At 42.0% G+C, this 12,188-nt stretch overlaps 1 protein-coding gene across 14 annotated transcripts in view; it reads left to right on the top strand.

Annotated features, from left to right (window-relative positions):
• Window positions 1-1,694: 1,694 nt before the first annotated feature.
• Window positions 1,695-12,188, top strand: part of epb41l2 (erythrocyte membrane protein band 4.1 like 2) — a 175,010-nt gene continuing 164,516 nt past the window's right edge. For 13 of the 14 annotated variants that reach the window (XM_048596989.1, XM_048596988.1, XM_020532526.2 and 10 more), the window contains exon 1: window positions 1,695-1,881. The gene's annotated coding sequence lies outside the window, so the exon portion shown is untranslated. Of the gene's footprint in view, window positions 1,882-2,087; window positions 2,231-12,188 lie in introns of those variants that run through there. The other variant, XM_048596978.1, reaches the window with a different exon arrangement.

The following is a 12,188-nucleotide window of genomic DNA, read 5'->3' as shown; positions in this document are numbered from 1 at the left end:
CCGGACCCGAAACGTTAACTCTGTTTTTTCCATCACAGATGCTGCCAGACCTGCTGAGCTTTTCCAGCAACTTCTGTTGTGAACTGGATGTACTTGCCCTTTTAGTGGCGGGAGGGTATTTATGTTGAAGGTTGGATGCATAGATATAGTATATGAAGGCATCATGGAGACAAATTGAAGTTGCGTGCGAACCTCGATTATACATACAGATTTGTTTTAAACTTCGTAACTGTCTTGTGCTTAAGTTACAGGTATATTCGGATTGAAAGGCAGAAGAAACTCCAGGTCAATGATGCTTGTCGTTCTGCCACGTCTGTTGTAATTTTTCCTTTTCGATTTTCATCTGTTGCTATTTTTTGTTTCGGTTGATTACATGACCTGGTGAAACTGCGTCATGTTAACAACCTGTTATTAGCAACGGGCCCAGAGGGGTAGCCCCGAGATACAAAAATAGCTCACATTAACATTGATTACAAACTCGGAATTGAACCAATGAAACGTGTAAATGAATTGTTACTGGCTATCGAACATGCTTTTCAGAAGAAATATTGTATTTATTTTCACTGGAAAGGCCTTTGTGACATGACAAGCCAGTCTGCTATTTTGCTCCATTGCCCGTGGGTATTAGAGACTTGGCTGTCAACGCGAATTAGCAGTCAAGCGTTCAATTACAAATTATTGTTACAGTTCACAGTACAAATTTTGTTTGTTAAATGTAAACGACAAAATTATTGTTCAATTCAGCTGTTAATGAGAAGATTTAGGGAAAATATGACTTTCCAATTTCGTACGGACGGTAATTGGGTGCTAGCATTACCTTAGTTGTCGGTGATTATGTTTTTAATTTTTAAAATATATTCATTGCATAATAACAATTTACTCGAATTATGTAATTGCGAGAAGCAGTAGGAATCACTGGCCACAAAGGACGACTATATTAGATGAAACTGCAGCCAAAAAGACACAAACAGCAGTGAAATAACACAACCCAGCGATTTAAAATACATTCCGAATTTAAAGAAGTTTGGAAATGAACCGCGGAAAGTGAAAGGATAGACAAGGAGGTGAGAGGAGAAAGATTTAAAACGGACTCGAGGGGCAACTATATGACTCTTCAGTGTAAACTCAAAATTTATTGCAGCGAGTTTCAACTAATTCATTACAACATCCTAGATTGACGCCCATATGCTATAACGTGGTTTGGTTTTGACAGATTTGAATTTCCAATTAAAACGCTTCCCAATCAGACTGTCACTTCTTTAGTTTCCTTCCCTGGCACGGTGTAAAATGAAGAGTTTACCCCCCCGCCCAGAATATCTCAAATTGTCGCGGAATCGATGATTGACACAAAATTGAACCACTCGCAAAGTAGTGATTCACAGCGATCAACGTCACACACAGATTCCAGCCAATAGGTTGCGCCTCTTGCAGCTTTGGGCCAAACGGTGATTGTTAAAGGGAGAGAGAGAGGAAGTGATTGGCTTCAGGTGGGGGTGATACCAGCAGCTTCACCCCGCCCCCATCAGAGGAGGACGTCCGCCGCTCGGCCCTGCCTTCCTCAGGGAGATTGATGGCCGCCTCCCGTCCACGCCCCCTTGGGAATGATGCCCGCGGCCTGGCCCCGCCCCCTTCGGAAAGATTCCCGCCGCTCGGCCCCGCCCCCTTGGTGTATGATGCCCGCCGCTCGGCCACGCCCCCCTCAGCCGTCGTGGATCCTCAGTCAGTTTAGCGCGCGCTCGAGTGAAATTTCAAGTGTGAAGTGTGAGTGCGCGCGCGGTGTGTTTACCGCTGTCGGCACCGAGGGTGCGGGTGATCTCCCCCCGGGCGGACGGGGAATATCACACGGCAACAGCGGGAGGGAGAGCCGGCAGCTCCGAGCAGGTAACCGCTGTGGGCAGGCGCCTCATGCCGATATTGCGTACGGGTTGTCGGTTCCGGGACTATCGTACCGGCCGATGGGCGGGGGAGGGAGAGAGAGGGGGGGGCTCCTTTACTCCTGCTGTCTATCTCTCCCCACCAGCGCTGGCGCCATTTTGAGTGGAGATTCCTGATTTTTACTAATTTTTTTGTGGTTTTAATATTCTTTTGCATTTTCCTCCTCCCTGCAACGTGTGATTAATGATGCCTTGTCTGGAATTGCCAAATAGTACAGGAGCGGAAAGAAATCCCCTTGAAGATTGAGTGCCCGCCATCCAATTCCTCCATCTGATTTGTGTTTGCAGTAGGGATAGTGAGTTTCTTTTTAGTTGTTTTTCTTTCTGAGCGGATCTCTCTATTCCCTTTGCCACTGGCTGTGTAACGGTGTCTTGACAGCAGCGGCGTGTAAAGCATCCAGTCATTCCGCTTTTAAAGACCCGCGGCTAATATTCGCCTCGCCCACGTTATCACGCTGAGGTTTGCAAAACTTCATTTTTTTTAAAACCCCCGCACAAAACAAACTTCATTTTATTGGGGACTTTTTGAATGAAGTTATTGCTCTGTCGTGCTTTTAAATTTCGGGATTACTGTTCAGACGCTTGCAACAGCTTGCTTATGCAGTTTTACTGAAACTGGGAGGTTTGTTCGTACAAGCAAAAAGATCGAAAATCCCTTTTTGACGGATAGTTAAGGTTTGATTGCTGCCATTAGGCGAATGAGTGCAATGTTTTGTTTTGCTGTGGTTTTGAAAATTGTGGATCCGATCTCTCGTTTTTGCAATCACTTGAATTGACTCGCTCGAATGTCATTCCCCCGTTCCCGAGCTGTGCTGCATGTCCATCAGTTTACATGCAGTAATTTAGCTCACGCAGCTGTTGCTTTTAGGTTTCGGGTTAGTCGTCCCATTATTGTACTGACCCAAACAACTGCATTCATTTCTGTTTTGACACTTTTTAAAAAGTGCTGAACCCACATTTTCTACCGGGAAGTTTTGCTACATTTCGCTTGCATTCTGCAGTACGCATCTGTTGTTAAGTAGCTCACATTTTGATTTCAAATGCAGTTTTGTCTGCAAGATATGTGATTAATAAAAGATGCATTCGGCACAAGGCTATAACTTGTCTAAGCTTAGGAGTGCATAATTTGTGACCTTTTTGCTACAAAAGTGATGCGAGAGTTTTTGTCGCTACTGTAGGGGTGTACAATATTCAGATCTATTTAGAGAGCTAATGTCCTGCCCCTTTTCCTTTTTTTCTCCGTTGGCTGCTCTTTAACAATCTCAACTTTTACTTCCGTAGAGTTCAACACAACACAGTCATTTCACAAGGGAAGTGAATGAAAAAGTTAGAAGATAGGGTAGAAGGTTTGGCAAGTTTTGAAGACTCTAGGAGTTGGAGAAAGATAAAGCCAGGCCAAAGGCTTTCGAAGAAGAATTTCATAATACAGCTTTATGGCAGCAGAAAGTTCAAAAACTGATGTTGAAATTGAAGGCTTCAAGAATGGGAGCACATAGTGCCCAGAAGCAATGATTGAGCAGATAGAGTATGGAGGGACTTGTGATTGAGAATACTTAATCTGCTCACTGAAGGAGTGGGCATGGAGAGAAGAACAACCACCTCTGGGTTTATTGGTAAGAGGCAATAGGTTGGGTTTCTCATTTGTCAGCCACAGTACATTAAGCCCCCTACAGAGTTGTAAAATTTTCATATATTCTAAATATGTGAAAAGGAGAATTGTGTAGGGATGTGGGGAGAGTCAGTTATGAATTGTTTCTTACAGGGATCAGCATGGACATGATAGGCTAAAAGGTCTTCTGTACTGTAAAAATTCTATAAATGTATTGCAAGCCATACAGTTTGTGTTGGGTAGACGTTTGTGTGCAGTTGAGTGTGAAATTTATGGCTGAGGAGGTGCCAGAAAGGTGAATGATATGGAGAAAATTAGTTTTTCTAATGAATAGGGCATTGAAACTCAACCCCCAATGCCAAAGGGCTCCATAGCATTTTTTGAGCTTTATTGGAACTGTACAGAAGGCCCAGGACAGATCTGGAGTGGGACATAGAATTTGCGGAATGCAATGGGGTGCTTGGAGTTAACTTGCTCACAGAAAGGAGGCGTTCAGCGAAATGTTCAGTTAATCTGCCTGTTACGACTGGGATGGGAGGATTGTGCTGGTTGTCAAGCTATGTTAGTGGTACCATAAGTATAAATGTGTTGTTTCCCTTTTGTACTCCTATCCAGAATAAAAGAGACTTTCACCAGGTTTCTTTAATGAATTCAAAACTAGCCTGTTTAAGATACCACAAAACTAATTTCTAAAAACAAGTGGCAAAACTTGGTAACCTCAAAGCTATAACCTGGAGCTAGAACTATATATCCCTTTTAATCCCAAAATAAACACACACTCAACAGTACAACAAAGACTGTGCCGAGCAAAAGAAAAGACACTTATTGGCCAATGGTCTGAAAAACAAAGGATAGAAATTAATGAATCCTTGTATTCCACTGGATTTCTGTGGACTGTGGACATCTTGTAGCTGACAGCCATAGGCTAATGGAAGGTCTTCTTAAAAAAAAAAGCTACAATTTGGATGAAAAGCAAGCTGGTTTCAAGTGTTTGGAAAATGGTCACAGGTTAGCTTCTCAGGGTTTACAAGCAGTCAAACATTGAGATGTGGAAACATTATTGGGTTCCCGATTATTTCAAGAGATGGGGAGAGAGACTTGCAGCTCTGCAAGAAGCTTTGGAAGTTTTCTTCCTTTTGCCCCTGTGCATGTTTGAAACAGAAACTAAACCCAAAAATAATCACTGGACAACTGTCAGCTCAGGTGCCCCTTGTCTCTTCCAAAGCTGGGTTTTTCAGAAAATAAGGAGTATTAACCCTATCTCTTAGCTTCTTAAAAGCTTTACATGGCTGTTTCTTCTGAAGTCATTTTGACTTTCTGGAAGCAGCAGGTGACCTAAAGTCCACTTTGAGATGACCATATTTCCTAAAAAGGCATGGGTTCCCTTCTCCCTTGGTTTGTTTTTGAAAAACAGCCCCATTTCATCAAGGTGCCCAGGCAGTTCATTAACTTCCAGTCTTTTACATCGTCCATAGCTGTAGATATGTTGTCCCAATGTGTCTCTCTGATGCAGTGACATAACCATGTAAATCATAAGCTTTCTGAAAAGTGAATGGGGTGGGAGATCAGTGGTAAGGTGTTGGATATCCTGGAACACGATGGGGTAACAAAAATTCTGCTTAATAGGGTAGTATGGGATCCTTGGGTGAGGAATCAGTAAATTACCAAAGATCATGTGCAGAAATCAGTATCACAGCGGATACAACAGAGATTGAGAATCTTAGAAGGGAATGGAGTTCTTGCAAACTTTGTTTGATAATGAAGCTTTGAAGCATTTAGAAACCTCCTACAATGTTTAAAAAAATCATGATATGCAAGTTTGCTAGAATTGGAATGGGAGAAAAAAAAATTGCAATACCCATGGGAGTTAATGAGATTGTAATAGCTGGGATGGGAGTAACCGCCCTTGTTATCAAAGGGTATTTGACTGAATGTGGCATCAAGGAATCCTGACAACACTGGAGTTAATAGGAATTATGGAGAAAACTCTCTGCTGGTTGAATCATCCCTAACACAAGGAAGATGATTGCGATTGTTGGAGGTCAGCCATCTCATCTTCAGTACATCAGGAGTGTCAGTGTCAATGGGATAGTGTCATTGGCCCAGATGACTTCACCTGCTTCATCTTTTTTCCATCGTAAGGTCAGACATAAGGATATTTGCTGACAATTGCACAGTGTTCAGCAGCATTTGTGACTCCTCCTGTACTGGAACAGACCATGTCCTAACGTAGTAAAACTAGGGCAATATCCAGACATGGACTGATGAGTGGCAAGTAACATTTGTGCTGCACATGTGCCAGGCAGTGACTATCTCCAACAAGAGAGAATCAAACTTTTGCCCCTTGACATTTAAAGGCATTGCCCACCTTGAACATTCTGAGGGGTCACCATTGACCAGGTAAAAAACTGGACTGGTGGAATAAACATAATGAAGCTGGTTAGAGGCTAGTAATACTGCAGCAAGTAACTCGGCAAAGCCTTTTTGCCATCTGAAAGGCACAAGTCAGAAGTGTGATGTACACACCCCACTTGCCTGGATGAGTGAAGTTCCAACATCAGTCAAGAAGCTTGACACCATCGAGGATAAAACAGCCTGCTGATTGGCACCATATCTACTCCCTCCACCCATACAGTTGAGGCAGTGTGCACCATCTACAAGGCGCATTGCAGAAATTCAGCAAGGCTCCTTAGACATTGCCTTCTAAATCCACGATCGATACCATTTAGAAGGACAAGAGCAGCAGATACATGGGAAAACCACCACCAGCAAATTCCCCTCCAAGCCAATCACAAAAATCCAAGAACTCTCTCCCTAAAAGCATTGTGGGTCTACAACACCAAATGGCCTGCAGTGTTTCAAGAAGGCAGTTCACTTATTATCTTCTTGAGGGGAATTAGGGATGGGTAATAAATGCTGGCCAAGCCAGCAATGTCAACTTCCTTGAATGAATTGAGCATACGAGACAGGAACACGCGTAAGCCACTTGTCCCTTTCAAGCCTGTTCTACCATTTAATAAGACGATGGCTGATCTGACTTTAACCTCAACTTGACATTGCTGCATACCCAACATAATCTTTCATCCTCTTAGCCCAAAAGAATCTGCCTTAAAAATATTTAAAGATTCTGCATCCATTGCTTTTTGAGGAAGGGAATTCTAAAGGCACTTGACCCTCTGAGAAGAAATAATTTCTGTCTCTCTTATATGGGCAGTCACCTTTGTCACAAAAATAAAAATTGCTGGAAGACCTCAGCAGGTCTGACAGCATCTGTGAAGAGAAATCACTGTTAATGTTTTGGGTCCGCTGACCCTTCCTCAGAATCGCCTTTGTCCCCGAGTTCTAGATTCTTCCATTAGAGGAAACAACCTTTCCATATATGACTAATCAAGCCCCCTCAGGATCTTATCCTTCAATTCAGTCATTTTATTGAAGTCTTCTAAACTACAGAGGATACAGGCCTAGCCTTTCCTCATAGAACAGTCTGCTTATGCTTAGTTTATAAACCTTGTCTGAACTATTTCCACCTTATTAGCATCCTTCTGTAATTATCCAAGATGACACTACAGCCAGAGTTTGTCACGCTGTCCGTTTCTTTTCCTTACTTTTTCTTTTTATTCTCTTGTTTTCTTTCTTGTCTCTTCTTTCTTCTTGGCCTTGGACTCCCCGCTTTAGTGTGGGCCTGGACTCTCGGCTTGATGCGACAGCCTCTCAGTCTGTCTGGTGGTCTTTTGGCCTGGCATGGCCTCAGCATGGACCTCTAGTCTTGAGGTGATTCTAGAGTAGTCTCCTGACCTTGAACCGTGGTGGCTCAGTGGTTAACACTGCTGCCTGTCAGGACCAGGGACGTGGGTTCAGTTCCAGCCTCCGGCAACTGTCTGTGTGGAGCTTGCACATTCTGCTCGTGTCTGCATGGGTTTCCTCCAGGTGCTCCGGTTTCCTTCCACTGTCCAAAAATGTGCAGGTTAGGTGGGTTGGCCATGCTAAATTGCCCATAAGTGTCAGGGATGTGTAGGTTAGGTTGATTAGCCATGGGAAAAATGCAAGGTTACAAAGGATAGGGTAGAGGAAGTGAGTTTGGGTGGGATGTTCCTCAGAAAGTTGGTGTGGACTTGTTGGGCCGACTGTTTCCACAGTGTAGGGATTCTATGATTTGAGTACAAGTGACAGTAAAGCTAATTCAATTCAATTCAAGTATAGTGTCCAGTACTGTACACAGTACGTCAGATGCTGTTCCGCCACTGCCTTGTATAACTGAAGCATAGCCTCCCTACTCTTGTATTGAATTCCCCTTGCAATAAACCGTAACATTCTATTAGCTTTCGCGATTTACCTTCTGTACCTGGAGACTAACCTTTTGTGATCTGTGTGCTAGGACACCCTGATTTCTCTGCATCTCCGAGCTTTGTATCCTCTCTCAATTTAGATAATGTGTTTTTAATTCTTTCTGCTAAAATGGATAATTTCACACTTTTCCACATTATATTCCATTTGCAAGATCTTTGTTCGTTCCCTTCACCCTTTCTGTCTCCTCCGTTGGCTACTTATGTTCTCTTCACAAATCATTTTCCTTACCTATCTTTGTGTCATCAGCAAATTTAGCAACCTTTGATCCCTTCATCCAAATCACTCGTATAAATTGTAGAGAGTTGAGGCTCCAGTGCTGACCCCTGTGACACACTGTCAGCTGAAAATGACTCTCTTCTTGTACTCTTTACTTCTTGTTGGTCAGGCAATTTTCTATTTATGCCAATGTGTTACCCTCTGCACCATGAGCTTTTATTTTCCACAGTAACCTTTGATCTGACCCCTTATTAAATGGCTTCTGGAAATCTAAATGCAATACATCCAGTTTTGTTTATCTACAGCATGTTACTTCAAGAATTCCGATAAGAGTTAAACATGATTTTCCTTTGAAAAACAGTGGATCTGCCTGATACCTTGAATTTATCCAAGTGCTTTGTTATAATCTCTTTAATAATCGCTTCTAACCTATTTTCCTTCTGACAGATTTTAAACTAACAGGCCTGTAATTTCCTGAATAATGGCATTACATCAGCTTCTTTTCAATATGAAGGAACTTTCTTTGAATCTAATGTGTTTTGGAAAATTAGAACTAATTCCTGAACTATTTCACTGGCTACTTTAAGACCCCAGGAAGAAATTCGTCAGGACCTGGGGATTTGTCAACTTGCAGATCCAACAGTTTATTCATACTGCTTCTTTGGTAATTATAATTTTCATGGTTTCCTCCCTCTCTTTTCAATTCCTGATTTACAGCTATCTCTGGGATGCTAATTGTGTCTTTTGCAGTGAAGACTGATGCAAAATATCTGTTCAGTTTGTCTGCCATCACTTTATCCTTCATTACTAATTCCCAGACTCAGTTTCTGAAGGACAAACACTTGCCTTGTTAAATCTTCAAATATCTAGAACTGTTTGCTTATTTTGGCTAAAATTCTCTTGTACTCTAAATCTTCCCTATTAATCTTACGGTAATTTTTTGCTTTTATATTAGTGTTCTGTTTCATCTTCTAACCTGCCACTTATCTGAACACAGTTAAATGTCTTTTCTCAGTTTGATACGATCTTTTCACTTTCTTCGTTAATCACAAATGGCGAGTCTATGCCTTAGAATTTTTCTTATTTATTGGAATGCATCTATTCTATGCTTTTTGCACTATTTCTTTTAAGTATTTGCTACTGCATCTCTATTGACCTATTCCTTAACTTAAATTGCCAGTTCATCTTAGCTAACTTTACTTTCATGACTTGATAATTGCTGTTTCTTAAATTCAAAATAATAGTCTTAGACCCACACTTCTGTCCCTTTAAATTGAATGTAAAATTCAACCATATTATGTTTACTCCTACCCAGGGGCACTTTTGTGGAGGTCAGTAGTTAATCCTGCTTCATTGGTCAAAACCAGGTCTAGGAGAGCCTGCTCTCTGGTTGGTGCCATAACATGCTGGTTGAAGAAATTGTCCAGAAAACAATTGGCGCGTTCTTCATCAAGATTACTTTTACCCAACTGATTTTTCCAGTTTATATCTAGGTTAAAACCCCCCATCATAGTTGTTGCATTTTTACTTTTGATACTTTTGGCAATCTTCCATTATTTCTGCCTAGATACCATGCACTACCATGTGGTTAGTGTTAGGGACTGTACACCGATCATACAAGGAACTTCTTGCCTAATTCATCTCTACCCAGACTGTTTCTACATCTTGGTTTTTTTTAATTTAGACCTTCCTCTTTGTACTAATATCTTTAATTAGCAGCCAATCCTCTGCCCTTTCTTAGCTTTCTGTCAAAAAAGGTTGTCATGCTTCCTGCTTTTGAAGCAAATGTTATCAGTGGAAAGTGCTTCCATTCTGGAAAAAGGAGAGTTTAAAAATAGACAACTTGAAGGTATGGCACGGGTGGAAATTTTGAGGCATCATTGAAATTCCCTAGATCCTGGTGGAAGCAGGAGATAACACTGACAGAATTAATCAGAGTAATGGAAAGGGAATGCACGGAGTAAGAATAGAAAGAAAAATGTTCCAAAAGCACAATGTAAAGGTAGGTATTGCTTGGAAACATACAGGTTGATGCATTTTAAAATTGCACGTACATTAAAAGGATCCTACTCCTTGTAGCAATATTTTTGAGATTTTTTTTCCCAGTGTACCTCCTGCTCCTTGAAACAAATTTCCTCCGTTAATCTTGGCATGAATATCCAGCAGGGACCTTGCACTTGTGTTAATTAAAGGGGTCAGGTCTAAATAGGTTACTTGCTGCCTCGATTGGGCAGGTCTGACAGCATCCATGGAGAGAAAACAGAGCTAATGTTTTGAGTCCAGTGACCCTTTTTAAGAGCTAGCAGCAGCTAGGGAAAGGTGGTGTGTTGAGGGGTCGTTGTGGCTGAGGTCACCCTGTCTGTGTTTCATCTTCCTAGTGTAGAGGAGACCCTATTTTGAGCAGCGAAATGGAGGTACCTGTTGATCCTAGATGGATTTGAAACATGAAGGCTGAAACTTCAGGTGGACTTCACATGGACTAAGTCTGAGCTGGAAGCAGTCATTGAGGAATGAGAATTGGCTATATTCGCTGCTTACAATGCAGTCTTCTTTACACTGGGGAGACAAAGCGCAGATTGAGTGACCACTTTGCGAAACACCTACATTCTGTCCATAAAAATAATCCTGAGCTTCCAGTTGGCTGTTGCATTAACACCACTGTGTTCCCACACAACGTTTCTGTCTGAAGCCTGCTGCAATGCTCCAGCGAGGCTCAGTACAAGCTAGAGGAACAGCACTTAGTCTATCACTTAGGTACCTGACAGCATTTAGGACTCAGCCTTAAGCAGTTTCTGAGAATGAACCTTTTTAAATTATCCAACCCACAATCCCAGATCTTGTCATGAAATGGGTTGCTTTCATTGCAGCCAAATCATTTTCACCTACTTAGTCCCCAGTGTCACCTATCTAGCTTCTCCTCTTCGGTTTAGCATGAACAATCCCTTCGTTTGCCTACCCTTTTTTTTCTGTCACTCTGGGCTCTGTCCTCACCTATCTGCTCACCACCCTTCCCCACCACCCCCTGACAAATTACTACCTTTCCCTAGCAGGCCCTAGTTCTGAAGAAGGGTCACCTGGATTTGAAACATTAACTCTGTCTTCTGTCCCTGGATGCTGCCAAATCTGCAATTTCTGTTTTTGTTTGTTTCAGATCTCCAGCATTCCTTTGATTTATTATACTTCCTGATTTGCCCTTTTAGGCTTCTGGTTATGTTCTGGGTCAATCTTTTGCAAAGATTTTCTATTGCACCAGTGAATTCTTTCTTTGGGAACAACTTTGTTCCAGATACTGAACTGTTTTTCTCTACCTTTTTAAAAACAGTCGTGGTGAACTGGTCAGTGTATCTTTATGCATGTAGAGTGAGAGCTGGGGAAGCTGCTCGTAATGTTAGAGAAAGGTGCTGCCCAGGAGGAATTAATTACCTTGAATTTCAGCAAGCCTTCTCATATTCAACTTCTCAGACTCAATGTATACACAGCCTATGCTTCAACAATGAAATTCACTTGCCCCAGCTCAGCTAGAGTCCCAAAGCTGAGTGTGAACAGTGATCCCTATGACCGTCAATATCACTGCAATTCTTACCTTTTACTCCAGGAGTTGTTCTAGACTGCAACAGATGAGATTGGCAATGTCTTCCTTTAGCTGCATCAGCGAGATATATGCAAAGAGGAACACTTATTTCGTCCCAACTAATGAGAATAAGAGCACATAAAAAACAAAAACAGAAGTCGGTCAGTTGGCCCCTTAAACCTAATCTGTTTTCGTTTGAATTCCACATAGCCATCTACTCCGGATAACTGTTGCTTCCATCAGACTTTGCTTTCATTGTAGGTTTTCCCTGGGTCCAAAGTGTCCAAACATTGCCTTGGTGATCCTCATCACCAGCCTGGTGTGTTTGTCAGTATTAAAGAATACTATTCCGTGATTTCAAGACCAGAAGCTACACGTGAAACAAATGAGTGGGACAAGATGGTGTTTCATGTTTTGTGCAAAAACCCAATATAGGTGGGAGTTGGAATTTCATGACCTGAACCTTTGTGCACAAGCTTATTTGGCAGGCTGCCCAATGTTCCTATTGTTC

Source organism: Rhincodon typus, chromosome 5, assembly GCF_021869965.1.
Source record: "Rhincodon typus isolate 14 chromosome 5, sRhiTyp1.1, whole genome shotgun sequence".
Lineage (NCBI taxonomy): Eukaryota > Metazoa > Chordata > Chondrichthyes > Orectolobiformes > Rhincodontidae > Rhincodon > Rhincodon typus.
This window is presented reverse-complemented; position numbering and strand designations above follow the sequence as displayed.